General features: G+C 36.6%; 1 protein-coding gene across 11 annotated transcripts in view; it reads right to left on the bottom strand.

Moving 5' to 3' along the window:
• The window catches only part of DENND4A (DENN domain containing 4A), a 134,653-nt gene that overhangs the window by 97,527 nt on the left and 19,222 nt on the right, over window positions 1-17,904 (bottom strand). For 7 of the 11 annotated variants that reach the window (XM_082444731.1, XM_082444725.1, XM_082444726.1 and 4 more), the window contains exon 2: window positions 7,741-7,819. The exons of 1 other annotated variant lie outside the window; for it this stretch is intronic. The gene's annotated coding sequence lies outside the window, so the exon portion shown is untranslated. Of the gene's footprint in view, window positions 1-916; window positions 3,443-4,322; window positions 4,429-7,740; window positions 7,820-17,904 lie in introns of all 11 variants that reach the window. 3 more of the 11 variants (XM_082444728.1, XM_082444730.1, XM_082444729.1) reach the window with 3 other exon arrangements.

The raw sequence follows: 17,904 nt of genomic DNA on the forward strand, positions 1-17,904 counted from the left end.
AAAAGTATGCTTTTTTTTTTTGGGCTTCCCTGGTGGCGCAGTGGTTGAGGGTCTGCCTGCCAATGCAGGGGACGCGGGTTCGAGCCCTGGTCTGGGAGGATCCCACGTGCCGCGGAGCAACTCGGCCCGTGAGCCACAATTGCTGAGCCTGCGCGTCTGGAGCCTGTGCTCGGCAGCGAGAGGCTGCGATGGTGGGAGGCCCGCGCACCGCGATGAGGAGTGGCCCCCGCTTGCCACAACTGGAGAAAGCCCTTGCACAGAGACGAAGACCCAACACAGCCATACATACATACATAAATAAAAAGAATGTAAGCAGACAAGAATAGCAATAAAAAAAAAAAAAAAAAGAAAAACTAGCCCTTGATGAGTCACTCAGCTTTAAAAAAAAAAGTATGCTTTTTTTAAAAAAAACAGGACTATATATATTTAGCATTATTTTTTGATTATAAAATTAATGCATAAATTTCCATTTTTGGCAATATGGAAGCCTAGATTACCTAAGTAGACAACAAAAAAGCACACATTCTTTAAAATGCATAGACTAACCTGTAAAAATGTAAGGGGAAATTCCTAGGGCCCCAAAACAGTGAGGAAACCAAAATGCCAGAATGCAGTGTATAAGCTCATACTGGGTGGGAGAATTTGGCTGATCTCCTCAGTAATCAAGGGGCGTGTATTTTTAAAAGGTACTACAGGGACAGGAGACAATGCTTCGGGACCACATAAGATAGCGGATTAGAATTGAGACATCTGTATAAAACCAAGAGCCTCAAAGAACTACATCCCCAGTTAAGGAGTGAATTTTACAAATCCATCCACTGGTACAGGGAGATAATAAAGTTTGCCTCAATCTGAGCCCTACTTTGGGGGGAGTAAAAAGTCTCTTCTGAGAATGTATAACAATAGGCCTACTCACACTTGGATCTGAGGTTTGATCTTAAGCCATCTGCATGGTCCCAGGATGCTCCAAACTGAGATATTAATGATAACTGTGTTCCCAGGCTAGTGACAGCCCTGGGGAAGCAAATGCAAAAAAGTTCTAGAGGGTACCCTCAACACAGGTTTTCCACAGATAAAGCCCTGTTGAAGATGGCCTCCTATTCTAAAATTATAAAACACACAAAGAAAAATCCACCCTGAATGAGTTTCAGAAGATACAAAAAACAGAAGAACTTCAAATAATAAAAGTAGGGCAGTGATTATAACGGTAATGCATGCTTATAACAAATACAAAGAAAAAATACACAAAGTGGAATTCATCATGTATTTGCAAACACTTTAATAGCAAAATCTCCTTCAGTTGTCTAGTATCACTTAAACCTTATTTGTTTCTTGAACTAGGAGAAGACATTCCTACCCGCCCCCCGGCCACAGTACTGTCATTACTTATATAAGAATTATAGGAAAAAAAGTTTAACCTAAAACAGAAATTTCCAAACATGTGTCTCATCTTAGACTTAGTTCCAAAAAATTCAAAGAAAGGATTTTATGGACAAATATTGTACTGTATATTTATAATATATATAAAAAATTAAAGCCTTGGAAATCTTTTGATAAAGGTACCTGATTAACTTCCCTTAATCCAGGATTTCCCCAGTCTAACTGAACAACAAACCCTATTTTCCCACTTAAAAACTAGAATAAACCCCCAGAACATGCTTTAGAAAATGCTATTTAAAGTAAACAGCCTTCTTTTGTAGACTATGAAATACCTGGAGGCAAAGAAATTCTTATGTAATATACTTGTTTATAATATAATTATCACCACTTTCATCATAATCCCAAAATTCATTTAATTTTCTATATGGCTAATGTCATGAGTTTTCAGAATTCATGCCACATTTTTTGGAATTTGTATCCATTGCTTAAATATACTCTATAAATAGTCTCACTCTTTGCTTAGAAAACACACCTAAAAAAGGATCGATGTTCCTACTTGTTTTATTTACGTATATATGGCTCCTATGTAGCAATTCCCTTACAGATAAGATTTCTGCACAAAACGAACGGCTTAAACTTTTCAGAAATCCCTACTGTCCCAGACTGACAGTAAAGGAAAGTAATAACCTGTTCTCCTGGAAAACTGTTAAACACTGATAGTCACTCTCAGCTGACGGTCTATTACAGGTGTTCTACAAAAAAACAGCTGACCATCTATCCATTTTTTTAAAGTAGGAAAACAAAGCACTTTTTTAAAAGCACTTTTGTATTTAACTTATTTTCTTCATTAAATAGTGTTTGAAAATAACTTTAATAGCTGCACAGTATTTTTTTTTTAATAGTAATCTTTTATTTATTTATTTATTTATTATATTTATTTTTGGCTGTGTTGGGTCTTCGTTTCTGTGCGAGGGCTTCCTCTAGTTGCGGCAAGTGCGGGGCCACTCTTCATCGTGGTGCGCGGGCCTCTTCACTATCGCGGCCTCTCTTGTTGCGGAGCACAGGCTCCAGACGCGCAGGCTCAGTAGTTGTGGCTCACGGGCCTAGTTGCTCCGTGGCATGTGGGATCTTCCCAGACCAGGGCTCGAACCCGTGTCCCCTGCATTAGCAGGCAGATTCTAAACCACTGCGCCATCAGGGAAGCCCGCTGCACAGTATTTTAACAGACATAACATTATTGACCTACTTCCTTATTGTTGATCATTTATTACACCTACTTATTTTGCTAATAGTTTTTAAATGCTAAGATGAATAACCTTGAACATAAACCTCTGGTTACAACTCATTTTTTTCAGGATAAATTTACTTAAGTAGAATTACTGGGTCAAAGCAACACATACACTTACAGCTTCTGTAAGTGTTTATTTGCTTTTATATGTGCATAAATTTTAAATTATAAGCTCTTGATAGACACAAGTCTTAAAAATTACCTTAGTAAAGCACTTTCCTTTCATCATAATGAAGAGATTTAAATATTCTCCTTTTTCTTAGACTCTAACTTCGTGTTATTTAAACTAAAGCGTATAGTTACTATTACATACAATAAAGTTTTATGTCTTGCTATGCAGAAAGAAGGGAAAGAGAATGGAAATAGTACTATGATGAAAACATATATATGTTTAATAGGTTCTTTTGAAAGCTATTACCTTAGCCATTGGAAATAAACAGCTATTATATGAATAAGCAGATATTTGGGGAAAAACTGTATGAAAATTGTTTTTGTTACATCTTCCTGGTTTACAAATTTTTATCATTTGATCTGATTTGCAGTTGAATACAGTAAATAACTACTAAAAGGGAACAAGTTAAAGTTCTTCATCAATACATATAAGAGCAATCAATTTTAAAGTGGTGATAAAATATTCTTACTTTTATTGACAGAATAGTATATTATATATTACTCCAGTTCCCTTGCCTTGTTGTTGTTATTGTTGTTTTCCATTTATTCATTCGGGTGTGGAGAGTGGTAAAGAAGGTAGGCAAAAATATCTGAAGGCACTCACTGGTGACAAAGCATATAATGTCAAGAGCACAGCTGGCAACATCCCAGGTGACTTCTAGATCTAAATGCTCTTTAATTCTCTCAGGAAGAGTCTATAATACTGAAAACGCACCTCTACTTTTTATTTTAAATCAACTGTTTTTAAAGTAAGTTTGAGGTTTAGAAGCTAGGGGGAAGACATTGTTGCAAATTACAAGGCAGAGAAAATACTGAAAATCTTTAACACAGAAATAAATAATGAATAGTATTTCCTAACAATTCCAAGAAACCAAGAGACTTCCACTGGAGTATAAAATTTACAATCCTCATGGAAAATACTAAACTTATATTAAGACAAAATGCCTTATGTTGGTAAGAGCATCTGAGGAAAGCATTCGTAGTCATGTACAAAGCTTGGACTTTTAGTGTAGTACATCAGAGCAAAAACCCTTAACAATTAGGAGGTAAATTTCCTTTCTTTTCTTTTCTTTTTTTTAGAAGGTAAATTTCCTTAAATTTGTTTTGGAAATGGGGGGGCCACACAAAACAAATATTTGATCCAACAGTTCTCAAAATAATCACGGTAGTATAAAACCCTGAAACAACTTTACTAAAGTTCAAGTAATAATACTACATCATTAATCAGTTATTGTTTTTTTAATTCTTCTTTGTTCAACATGATACAGATAACTTAAGGAGTTAGCTCATAAGATGTTTACAGACATCTTCTTAAAATTTCAGATACCTACTTGGCTAGTATTTCATTTCAAATTACATCTATTTTCTTTGAGATTAGAAAACAAGAAGGATGTGCTCTCTATTCCTAAAAGGTTCATGGGAGCGAAATTGAGAAATCATTACAAGAAAGCTCTTACTCATTCAGCAACTAAGGGAGACTGACCTGTTTTTCTCCCTTTCTATCTCTGCCCAATCAATTCAGATTCTTTTTTGTTTCTTCTATCACTCCATTAGGTCAAGTAGTAAAGCATTTGCTACCTAGGCTAACTCTAAGGACAAGAAAAGGCAAGAGTGGAAATCAGTGATAACATTTTAAAGATATATGAAAAACGAATCTGAACATAAATTTTGCAAAATTATACACTATTACTGAAATGGTAAAAGGGGCAAAGTCTTTCAGATAGGGCCTAGTATAGTCATAAACTCAAGATTATACATGAAAACGGTTGATAACACGATGGACCAGTTCAACTCCCCCTCACTCCAGTTCACTTCAATAAATAAGCTAGAAGAAATTTTCTTTCTTTTTTAAAAAAAATGTAATTCCACAGTTAAAAACCTAACCTAGCTCATCTTTCCTTACATTATCAAAACTAAGCTAGAGACCTTCATTCCCATCTTTTTCTAAACTTCACCTCTCATTTTTCTTCCAACCAAGGTAATCTATCTACTGTCCTTCAAATACAGTTTTGCCCTTTCCCTTTGATGATACACTATTACCTTTTTCTAGTCGATATATGTTCATCTTATTTTTCAAAACAATTTAAATGTATGTGGATTTTCATTTAAACTTTATGAATTGTACAGAACAGTAGAAAGAAAAAGAAATTCTATAATCCCATTTACAATAATAAATCTGGTTTATATTTAACAAAGTTTCCTAGTCTTCTTTGAGAACAGAAAACATCCTTCTAATCCTCATGCAGTTACAATATAGAATATAAATATTTTTATTTTATTTAAAAAGCATTAGTCTAAACTGTTATAATCTTCATAATTATACTAAATGACTATATAATATTCCATCAAATAGAAATATACACTATAATTAGTACCCCATTTTTCCTCTCCCAGCTAGTACCCAAAGTATGGTAGGTAGGTGCTTAAAAAAAATTTAAGTGAATAAATAGTTCACTTTATAACCTTCCTCAAGTATATTACACTAAATGTACTGTCTTTTTTCTATAATTCATAATCAATTTTCTGAACCCCAATTACCTTAAATACTATAGTTTTTGAATGTAGGGTAAACACAGATAAACTAGATGATTTGAGTCTAACTAACCATCAGGGCCTTGGGCGAAATTAGAAATTTACTGAATAAGTAATTGATTCATTCATTCAATGAATTTTTCATAAATACTTTTTAAGATGTGACACTATTCTAAGAGCCAGTGACGATACTGATGAAAGCTAGCCTCTGCCTTCAAAGAGTTTCTTGTTCAGTTTTATTTTTCCACATCTCTTTCTATTCTTTTATTCCACCTCTAGCCATCTTTTCTCCTACCACCCTTCCAGATCCCAAGTGCCTGCCTTCACCCTGCGCAAAGTTTTTTTTTTTTTAAATAAATTTATTCATATTTTATTTATTTTTGGCTGCATTGGGTCTTCGCTGTTGCATGCGGGCTTTCTCTAGTTGCGGAGAGCTGGGAGCTACTCTTCGTTGCGGTGCGTGGCTTCTTATTGAGGTGGTTTCTCTTGTTGCAGAGCACAGGCTCTAGGCGCGCAGGCTTCAGCAGTTGTGGCATGTGGGCTCAGTAGTTGTGGTGCACGGACTTAGTTGTTCCGCAGCATGTGGGATCTTCCCAGACCAGGGCTCGAACCCGTGTCCCCTGCATTGGCAGGTGGATTCTTAACCACTGCGCCACCAGGGAAGCCCCCAAAGTTTTTCTACCAGTTTCTCCTGAAAGCCCCATGCATAGAAGTGACTCCTACTTTCTTGTTCCTTTCCCCATCTCCTTGAAAATTGGCACTCCTTCAGCATCAGTATTCTATGGAGGTTTCGAAAGGAAAGAAATCTTATTTGTATATCATATTTAACAGTAGGTTTGCTTTCTTTTAAAAAAGGTTTAACCCACCCAAGGCAACTTGACTTTTATTTTCTTTTTGCATATTGTATCTACTACAATATGCTCCTTGCTTTTTTTTCACTTGAATTGTGAATTTTTTTTTAAGGTTTATTTATTTATTTTTTTGGCTGCATCGGGTCTTAGTTGCAACATGCGGGATCTTCGCTGAGGCGTGCAGGATCTTTCATTGTGGTGCGCAGGCTCTTCATTGCAGCGTGTGGGCTTCTCTCTAGTTGTGGCATGTGGGTTTTCTCTTCTCTAGTTGTGGCACGCAGGCTCCAGGGTGCGTGGACTCTGTAGTTGTGGCGCATGGGTTCCAGAGTGTGTGGGTTCTGTAGTTTGCGGCGTGCGGGCTCTCTAGTTGAGGCACGTGAGCTCAGTAGTTGTGGCGCGTGGACTTAGTTGCCCCGCAGCATGTGGGATCTTAGTTCGCTGACCAGGGATCGAACCCGCATCCCCTGCATTGGAAGGTGGATTCTTTACCACTGGACCACCAGGGAAATCCCCCAACTTGACTTTTTTTTTTTTTTTTTAAAGTATCTGAGGGGGTAACAAGCAAATTGGATCTTAGTTTCTTTCTTTCTTTCTTTCTTTCCTTCCTTCCTTTCTTTCTTTCTGGCAGTGTTGGGTCTTCGTTTCTGTGCAAGGGCTTTCTCCAGTTGCGGCGAGCGGGGGCCACTCTTCATCGCGGTGTGCAGGCCTCTCACTGTCGCGGCCTCTCTTGTTGCGGAGCACAGGCTCCAGACGCGCAGGCTCAGTAGTTGTGGCTCACGGGCGTAGCTGCTCCACGGCATGTGGGATCTTCCTGGACCGGGGCACAAACCCGTGTCCCCTGCATTGGCAGGCGGATTCCTAACCACTGCGCCACCAGGGAAGCCCCCCAACTTGACTTTTTAAAAGTAAGTTTTTAGTAACCCAAATTGATGGACTATGTGGGGCAAATTTCTTAAGCGAGGGGGCACTTTTATGTCTTCTAGTCTACTCTGGAACCACTTCCCCTCTCAATATCTATTCCCGAGCAAAAGCCAAAAACAAAAAAATCAAAACACAGCTGTGTAATTTGACGGTTCCCTTTTGAAAGATTAACAATTTATATTTTAAAAAATTAAGATAGGAATAATAGACCTTTAAAGGGGAAGAGATCTTTTCATTAGTGATAGTCTTATCCTTTATTTTATAGCCAAAGAAACTGAAGAACAGAAGATGGCTTACTTAAGGAGACCCAGCTAGTTAGTGGTAGAGCCTGAGCAAGAACTCAAGTCCCTTAAACCAGTATTCTTTATATTTGGAGATGCTGTTTCTAATAAATGATGTTCAGTTAATACTGACCCAGGGCACACTTAAAACATCTCCTTTCAGTAAGTTATTTTGTGTCACTTGTTACTCATAATCCATTACTTGGTGAATATATGCCAAATTCTTATTAAGAGATCTGGTAAATTAACATTTCACTGTGTTTATACGGAAAACAGCTAATAAAAACAAATCGAAATGAAAAAAAAAACTACTTACACATTACTGAAAGTCTCTCTCTGAAAATGATGCCAGATCTCAATTTGTGAATTCTGCAAGCCTTGAAGTTTGAGAAATACTGTATTAAAAAGAATAAGAATTAAGCTTAAATTAATTCCAATCAAATATTTCCCCCGAAGATGCCTGTGGATACTTAAAAGTCCTGTTAACAATGATAATTTTCAAACAAAATGGTTGCATATATTGTTTTCATATGGTTAAAGAGTCAACAAGTAATTTTCATATACCAGCTCTTCCAGAAAACACATTTCAGTCCAGAATAGATACATACTTAAAAAAAAAAAAGCAAATAAGGGGGACAAAGAGAGAAAACAAAAAAATAAGTAAGGGCACAAAAGCCTAAATGTGTACAGGAACAAGGAGAAAGAAAAACATGCCTATTTCTTAGGCATTATGTATAGTACCTCATTCCTAGAATAAAAATATAAGCACGAGCACAAGAGGAAGAAACCACAGCTTTAACCAATACTGAATATCTACTAATAACGGGGAAATAGCAACAACAGCAGACACCAGATTTACCTAACTTGGTTGGTCCTTGGTGTGTGTCTGGGAAGTAGGAGAGGAGTGGGGAAAGGGCCAAAATCATTTGAGTCAAGATATGATTAAAGTGTCTTAGAATGGAATGGAGGGTGAAAAGAATGAATGAGAAGTAACATAAGTACAATCTTGTTACATTTTAGATTGCTAAAAATGGTCAAAATAGATATATATGTTTTAAAAACTAGGATACCACTCCACCTCAGATTCACTGAGTATTTTCAGTCAGTAAATATGGAGTGGTACATATATTTTTCAAACATTTCTTAAATCTTATTGCTGACAGGCAGCAAAGAAACAATGTAAATATTGACCTGCTGAAACATTTTTTAAATTCACCATCAGATTATCACAAAAATGTTCTAGCTGAAATACTCTATGTACATAAAAACACTTGCAAATTTTGAAAACTACAGCTCCTATTTTATTGATAGAATATCAGGCTTGTTTTGATGCAATTATGAATTGTGAATGTAGTATATAACCAATTCCAAATAAATTTTCTGCTACATTGAGTTTCTTAATATAGTACGAACATTGTTTTTGACCATGACTCTATGCTCCACTAAACTTAACATTTGTTTGTTACTCAATAAACAAAGCAATGGGGCTTCCCTGGTGGCGCAGTGGTTAAGAATCTGCCTGCCAATGCAGGAGACACAGGTTCAAGCCCTGGTCCGGGAAGATCCCACATGCCGCAGAGCAACTAAGCCCGTGCACCACAACTGCTGAGCCTACACTCTAGAGCCCGCGAGCCACAACTACTGAGCCCGCGAGCCACAACTACTGAAGCCCGCGTGCCTAGAGCCCGTGCTCCACAACAAGAGAAGCCACCGCAATGAGAAGCCCGAGCACTGCAATAAAGAGTAGCTCCTGCTCGCTGCAACTAGAGAAAGCCCACACGTAGCAACGAAGACCCAATGCAGCCAAAAATAAATAAATAAAATAAATAAATTTATCTAAAAAAATAAAGCATTTTGTTCAATGTTGAAAGTTTTAGATTTACAGCAGCATTCACAATATGAAATGTTTCCTCTTTGACAGTATGAACTTCCAAAACCTTTACTTTGATTCCATGAATTGTATGAAAAAACTGACCCATTATTAGAATTAACTGATTTCCCAGTACACAGAAGATGAGACTGATATAAAACTGGCATCACTTAAGTGTTCACAAAGTTCTTCTGTTAATGGAGACAACACATCACAGCTACTGCTTCACTTTCCATACATGCATAAGAAAACTTGCAATAAAAAATGTGTAAAATCTATTTAGTAGAGCATCCTTTGATGTAAATGGAAAGTCATGCTCCTCAAAGTGATATGTCAATGTGCTTCCTGCAGCTACATATGTTAAATTATCTTTCAGCACAGACCCCTTTAAATTGCTATTATTTTTAATTGAACTTTTTATTTTGAAATAATTGTAGATTCACATTCAGTTGAAAAAATAATAGAGATCTGGTATACTTTTTACCCAGTTTCTCCCAATTGTAACATCTTGCAAAATTATAGTACAATCACACTAGGGATATGACATTGATGCAATTCCCCTATCTTATTTTGTTTTCCCCAATTTTACTTGTATTCATTTGTGTATATGTGTTTGTGTGTGTGTGTGTGTACTTAGTTCTATACAATTTTATTACGTGTCACTTCAGGTACTTATCACCAAAGTCAGGATACAGAACAGTTCCATCACAAGGATCCTTAGTGTTGACCTTTTATTTTTTATTTAATTATTTCTTTAAAATATTTATTTATTTGGCTGTGCCAGGTCTTAGTTGTGGCATGCGGGATCTTTGTTGCCGCATGCAGGATCTTCACTATGGCATGCGGGATCTTTTTCAGTTGCGGCACGCAGGATCTAGTTCCCTGACCAGGAATCAAACCGGGGCCCCCTGTATTGGGAGTGCAGAGTCTTAACCACTGGACCACCAGGGAAGTCCCAGTGTTGACCTTTTATAAGTACGCCCACTTCCCTCCTGTCTTCCCCCCACTGTCCCTAATCCCTGTGGAGTGGTATATTTTTACCAGAGAGCACATAGGGCCAATGAAAGGAAAAGACAACGTCTCTAAAAGCAACACCCCCTTACAACATAGGTGAAGAAACAAACCAGAGAAAAAAGCATATACGTGTGGAAAGACTTGTTGGTCACATTCACTCAGCCATCTGGAACATTACATTTGAATATGATTATACAAACATAAATGCACAGACATACGTATGCACGCAAAGATAGGGACAGAGAGTGATCATCTACTAAATCACAATAAAAATCAATCCCCTTGGTTCTGAGATAAATTTTCCTATCATGAAAAAATTCCAGACTGGAATCAAGTGGACAACATAAAATAATGCTACAGAACAACTACAGTGGGGATTCCTAGATGTATAAGAAAATAAAAATGAGTCTTTTACTGTGTTCAGAGGTAAACCTGCCCCTCCCCCAGAAATTAGGTTTGAACTAAGGTAGCAGGGACTTCCCCAGTGGTCCAGTGGTTAAGACTCTGAGCTTCCAATGCAGAGGGAGCAGTTTCGATCCCTGGTCGGGGAACTAAGATGCCACATGCTGTGCGGCGTGGCCACCGGGTGGGCGGGGGGGAACCTGTAAAACTGATGTTTTAAAAAATAAATAAAATAAAATAGCTGGTATTCCCTTGAGAATATGGATCTGGTGTAGAAAGAACAGGAAAGACTGGAAATAACTGAAGGTTAATATGCAGATACCTCTTGTCTCTCCAGACAGACTATAAACAATTCAAAGGCAGGAACCCTGTCTTTTATTTCTTTTGATTCCTCACATAAATTATAGGAGTTATAAATACATGGTAGGTGTATAAATATTTATTAAATGAATGAGGTCAGCACAGTAGGAAAAACATGTGAAAGTTAAGACACCACAGAATCATAGGACTGTAGAGCTAGGAGGCTCCTTGGAGATTTAGTTTCAATCTTTTTTATAAATGAAGAAATCGAGGCATAAACATTAAACAGCTTGCCTAAGACCAAATACATCAATTTATGACTCAACTCTCATGGTTTTTAATTTGGAGTTCTTCTATACTATACTTCAATTCAAGAATGAAAGAGAAGAAAGTAATTCCTTGGGGAGCCCTGTGTGTTAATTCATGAATGTGGGCTTTGATGGAAAAAAAAGTTAATAGGTAAGTGGGAGAAGTTAAACTGGCTGAAGAGAGTGGGGCAATTGGCAAGTAAGAAAAAGAATGAATGACTAAAAATCAGAGAAAAGAGTAAAATAGAAAATGAAAGAAGTTGAACAAAGAGATATGGCAAGAAAAGTAATAAAAAAAGATGAGTAAAAAAAATAGTGCAGAAATGGGATGGAGAAAAGTGAGAAATGGTTAGAGAGTTATGGGGAAATTGTATCTGGATAATTTTTTTTAAATTAATTAATTTATTTATTTTAGGCTGCATTAGGTCTTCATTGCTGCACAAGGGTTTTCTCTAGTTGTGGCGAGTGGGGGCTACTCTTCGTTACGGTGTGTGGGCTTCTCTTTGCGGTGGCTTCTCTTGTTGTGGAGCATGGGCTCTAGGCACGCAGGCTTCAGCAGTTGTGGCTTGCGGGCTCAGCAGTTGTGGCTCACAGGCTCTAGAGCGCAGGCTTAGTAGTTGTGGCACACGGGCTTAGTTGCTCCACGGCATGTGGGATCTTCCCAAACCAGGGCTCGAACCTGTGTCCCCTGCACTCGCAGGCAGATTCTTAACCACTGCGCCACCAGGGAAGCCCTGGAGAATTTTTAATGCTATTTACATTCTTTTTAAATAAAGAAACTATTAGATTTATCATTCTTATAAACAATTCCCTATAAACAACTACCAGTCTCATACTGAAAATCTGTTCATATTCAATACTATACAAGAAATGCAAATATATGATGCTTACCAGTCTAGAGTGAGAGGGAAGTCTGGTTTTAAATTTTGTCTCTTGCACCATCTTTTTTTTTTTTTTTTACTTAATTTCACATATGAATACCACTCCCACATCGCAAAGTTCTTGCCTCCTCTTTGAATTATCATAAACATTTTTTTTAATGTGTTGATAGGAGTTAACTTTTTTTTTAGTATTTATTTTTATTTATTTATTTATTTGGCTGCATTGGGTCTTAGTTGTGGCATGTGGGACCTTTGTTGTAGCATGCGGGTTTCTCTCTAGTTGTGGCGCACGGCCTCCAGAGTGCACAGGCTCAGCAGTTGTGGTGTGCAGGCCCTCTAGTTGTGGCACTCGGGCTCCAGAGTGTGTGGGCTTAGTTGTCCCATGGCATGTGGGATCCTAGTTCCCTGACCAGGGATTGAACCCACGCCCCCTTCATTGGACGGTGGATTCTTAACCACTGGACCACCAGAGAAGTCCCCTGAATCATCATAAACATTTGTTAGCTGGTATCTAAAATGAATTGTTGCCACCAATGGGATGTTCCCAAAAGCTTCTCTTAAACATAAAGTATCTGGTTTTTCTTCTCCATTTCATGGTTACTAGAAATACTCACTGGGGTGATTAAAAATATATTTTCAGCAGACAAGTAATCTAAAATTCAGCTATATTAACATATAATACAAATGAGATTCATTGATTAAAAATATCACCTTTCTTGAAAAGTAGATATCAAGATTTATAGTTCTCTCATTTGGTTAATGTTGAACATTTCACTTTCTTAACTATTTCATTTCACCACCTATTTAAATATAGTACTTTAAGCCTTTTAAAGGCTTAAAATCCACTTTTCCCCACAAACTGTAACAAGTAACATATTTATTTGTTAATAAGCACCTGAAAAGACCTTTGAGAATTAATTAATACTTGAAAACAACTTTGAGACATCTGTTATTCTCCCACTTAATAGTGACTGATACAATTTTTTAATCTGTAGGACTTACTAGATGATCAAAGACTACAAACAAATAGTTCATACACAAGAAAACCCAAATACTTGGAAGAACTGATAGCCTTGCAAATAATTATAGAAGTTAAACTTCAAGGTTTTACATTATGTCCAGTAAATTAACAAATATGAAAAAAAACATTAAACCCAATGCTGTAGTGCTGTAAAGAAATAAGTACACTTAAAAACTGTTAGTGGGGGACTTTCCTGGTGGTCCAGTGATTAAGACTCCTCGCTCCCAACGCAGGGGGCCCAGGTGGTCAGGGAACTAGATCCCACATGCTGCAACTAAAAGACCCCACATGCCGCAACTAAAAGATCCCGTGTGCCCCAACTAAAGATCTCACGTGCTGCAACTAAGACCTGGCACAGCCAAATAAATAAATAAACATTTAAAAAAATTGTTGGGACCTCCCTGGTGGTCCAGTGGGTAAGACTCTGTGCTTCCAGTGCAGCGGGCCCGAGTTCAATCCCTGTTCAGGAAACTAAATCCCACATGCACGCCACAACTGAGAGTTTGCATGCCGCAACTAAGAAGTCCGCATGCCACAATGAAGATCCCACATGCCGCAACTAAGACCTGCTGCAGCCAAAATAAATAAATAAATAAATAAATACTTAACAAAAAAATTGTTAATGGCACTGTGAATTAGAAGAATTTTCTGAAAAGTAATCCATCAGTACTTAAAACTAATTGTACTATTATTAACTAATTCTATTTTGGTGAAACATCTCAAGAAAATATATATATTTTTTAGTCAAACTGTTGGTCTAGATTATTTATAACCATACCTCCTTAAAGATTCATAGAAGTTTTAGAGTAAAAAAGGTAGAAAGGTAAATATGACTTGCCCAAAATGGCACAGTTCTTCACTAGCAGAGCAGGGCCTAAAACTCCTTATCCCAGGTCTCTTGCTACTACATACAATGTAGACTATTCCACAGAAGTCTGAAACAATGACCCAGATTTGACAAAGATAAAGCAGATCAGGTTGGTGAGGCTAGATGACACATTGCTCCTTCTAAACATTCTGATGGCCAGGACCAGGCCCAGATACACTTCTATTCTTTAAACTCCCTTAACCTTCTTTCAGCAATCAAACCAAACTTCAGGACCTTCTCTTTCTTCTTATTCCCAGGAAAATTTTTAGTTCCACTAACTGCTGCTCACTTTCAAATTTATATCACCAACCATGACTCTCTATTGAGATCCAAAATGCCTGCATGATATCTCTACCTGCACATCTAATAGCCAAAACAGAACTATTTCTCTGGCATATCTCCACCTTTAGACCTAAACCTACTTCTCTGCCCACACACATACTTATACTCTATAAATTCAGCAGGAAAGGCATAAATTTGAACCTGGGACTTTGCCTGTACATATTATCAGTCAAGGTAGTTGACAGTCTCAAGTGAATATGGGCTCCAGAAAAGAAAAAAATAAACACTACAGGAATAAAAAAGAGGGGTGAAAGAAAAAAAAAGGCCAAGAACGGTACAACCTACCCCAGAGGAAACAGAATTTTTGGTCCAGACCAAACATATTTCTTAAATAAGCACGACAAACATCTTCAGGAAACTAAAGTAGAATATTAGGAAAATAAGGAATAATGAAGAACCAACAACAGATATTGGGTATTAAAAATAAAATAACTGAAATTCTAAGTCAGATAGGTTAAATAACAAAATGAATATAAATATAGTTGAATATTATATTTGATATGAGGGAAAAAATGAATATAGTTGAAAATAAAATCAACGAGTAGATGATCAGAATGAGATATTAAGAAGGCATAAAGCAATTGAAAATATATATTATAAAAGTTTAAAAATATGGAGGCTTAAAAGAATAAGAAGACAACCCACAGACAAAGGAAATATTTGCAAAAGATGTATCTGATATAGGACTGTTATCCAAAATATATAAAGAACACTTGAAACTTGACAATAAGAAAATTAACCACCCAATTAAAAAATGGGCAAAAGACCGGAACAGATACCTCACTAAAGAAGATATACAGATGGCAAGTAAGCATATGAAAAGATGCTCCACATCATATATCATTAGGGAAATGCAAAGTAAAATAACAATGAGAAATCACCACACTCCTATTAGAATGGCCCAAATCCAAGACACTGACAACACCAAATAATGGCAAGCATCTGGGGTGGCAGGAACTCTCACTCATTGCTGGTGGGAATGCAAGATGAATCATACAGTCACTGTGGGAGACAGTTTGGCAGTTTCTTGCAAAACTAAGCATACTCTTACCATATGACCCATCAATCACACTTCCTAGTATTTACCCAAATGAGTTGGAAACACGTCCACACAAAAACCTGCACACGATGTTTACAACAGCTTTATTCATAACTGCCACACTTGAAAGGAACTAAAATGTTCTTCAGTAGGTGAATGGATAAATTAACTGTGGTACATCCAGACAATGGAACATTATTCAGTTCTATGATGAAATGAGCTATCAAGCCATGAAAAGACATGGAAGAACTTTACATGCATATTACCAAGTGAAAAAAGCCAATCTAAAAGGCTTTATACTATATAATTTCAACTATATGACATTCTGGAAAAGACAAAACTATGAAAACAGTAAAAAGATCAGCAGTTGCCAGCAAGTTAGGAAGAAGGGATAAACAGTCTAAGCACAGAGGATTTTTAAGGCAGTGAAACTATTCTGTATGATACTACAATGGCAGATATATGTTATTATACATTTGTCAAAAACCACAGAATGTACAACACAAAGAAGGAACCCTAATATAAACTATGGACTTTGGTGATAATGATGTGTCAGTGTAGGTTCATGGATTCTAACAAATGTACCACTCTGGTGTGGGATGTTGACAGTGGAGGATGCTGTGTTTGTGTGGTGGCAGCAGTATATGGAAACTCTCTGTAATTTCTGCTCAATTTTGCTGTGAATCTAAAACTGCTCTAAAAAATAAAGTGTATTTGAAAGGAAAAAAAATAAAAGAATTAGTTCTGAACACATATGGAGGCTAGGAAAAACAGAGCCAATATCAGAAGGTGAGAAAAAAACAGAGATGAGGAAATACTTGAGAAATAATGACCAATAATTTCCAAGAATTAAAGATATAAGATGTCAGTTTGGTATAACAGATAAGAAAAAAATACCTAGACACCTTATAAGGAACTCTTAGAACATCTCAAAGAGAAAATTCTAAAAATTCCCAGAAAGAAAAAGTAGTTCACCTACCAAAAAAAAAAATCTGACTCCAGACTTCCAATTAGTAAGATAATGGAGTAATATTTTTTAAATGTAAAAAATGAAGTTTAATATATGGTTAAACTATTATTTAAATACAAGGATGAAATAAAGATATTCTTAGGAATATAAGTACTCAGATGGCTTGCCAAGAAAGCAGCTAAACAAACAAATAAAAACTCAAACTATTGGTCTAAAGGTTATAAATCTAGGGGACTCGATAAGATATGGCAAGAAAGGGTGCGTAAATAACTTAAAGGTTCACTATTGCTAATTAAACAATGGAAGTGGGGGGAGGGAATGAAGGAGGAAAAAGAAGAAAAAAAAAAGTAAAGTATACCCATAATAATCCTGAGTATTGAAAGACTAGAGAATGCTGACATTGTAGGGGCAGAGAGGAGGGAGAGCCTACTAAGATACATGCCTTATTCAGGAGGAAGATATATATAATCAATAAGCTTAAAAATTTATAAATATAAATAAGAATCTAAGTAAAGGGTAACCACTAGAAGAATAAAAATAGAATACATAATTTTCAAACTGGCACAAAAAAATTATTTATCCTCAGAAATTGGAAAAGAGAAAGAAAGGGAAAAAAATTAGTGTAAATAGAAAACACAGAATAAGATGGCAGGAATAAGTCCTAATATAATAGTAAGAGACATACTTAAAAAACTCTTAGAAAGCACTCTTGGAGGTAACATGCCAGTCTTCTTACTGATCCTTGAACAAACGAGGCACGTTCCAGCCTCAGGGCCTTTCTATCCTTGCTGCTCTCTCTGCCTGGAATAGCCTTCTCGGATGCCAGCTGAGCCAGCTGCATCTTCAGGTCCTTCCTTCTAAAAAGTCACCTTCTCCGTGAGGCTTTCCATGACCACCCTATTTTAAAATTTCAACAATTTCCCACACCCAATACTTCATATTTGCTCTTTCCTTATTTTAATTTTTCCACCTTATTACTTTTCACTATCTAACATGCTACATATTATACATATTCATTTCATTTATTATCTCTCTCTTTCCTCAAGATTAGTAAGTTCAAAAAGGGTAGGAATTTGTCCATTTTAGTCACTGCTATATAACCAGCACCTAGAACAGTGCCTGAAGAATAGTTATGTGGTCAATTTGTTGAATGAATGAATAGACAAATCAAGGTGTCCATAAGTAAAGGAATCATTTTAAAATGTGGCAGATACCATGATTTGAATATCACGTAACAGTCAGAAGCAATGATAACAGATGTAAACATAGCAACATAGATAATTTTTTTAAATGTAGTGTTGAATTAAAATAGTATAAAACAGAAAGGAATCTAAAACAAAATATCATTTATATAAATTAAAAATATATACCCAAAACAGCACTATAGTTTTGAAAAATATATCCAGGATGACATGCTAAGTAAACATATTAAAGTAGATATCTATGGGGGAAAGGGAATGGGAGT

The sequence above is a fragment of the Balaenoptera physalus genome (assembly GCF_965194825.1).
Source record: "Balaenoptera physalus genome assembly, chromosome: 2".
Classification (NCBI taxonomy): domain Eukaryota; kingdom Metazoa; phylum Chordata; class Mammalia; order Artiodactyla; family Balaenopteridae; genus Balaenoptera; species Balaenoptera physalus.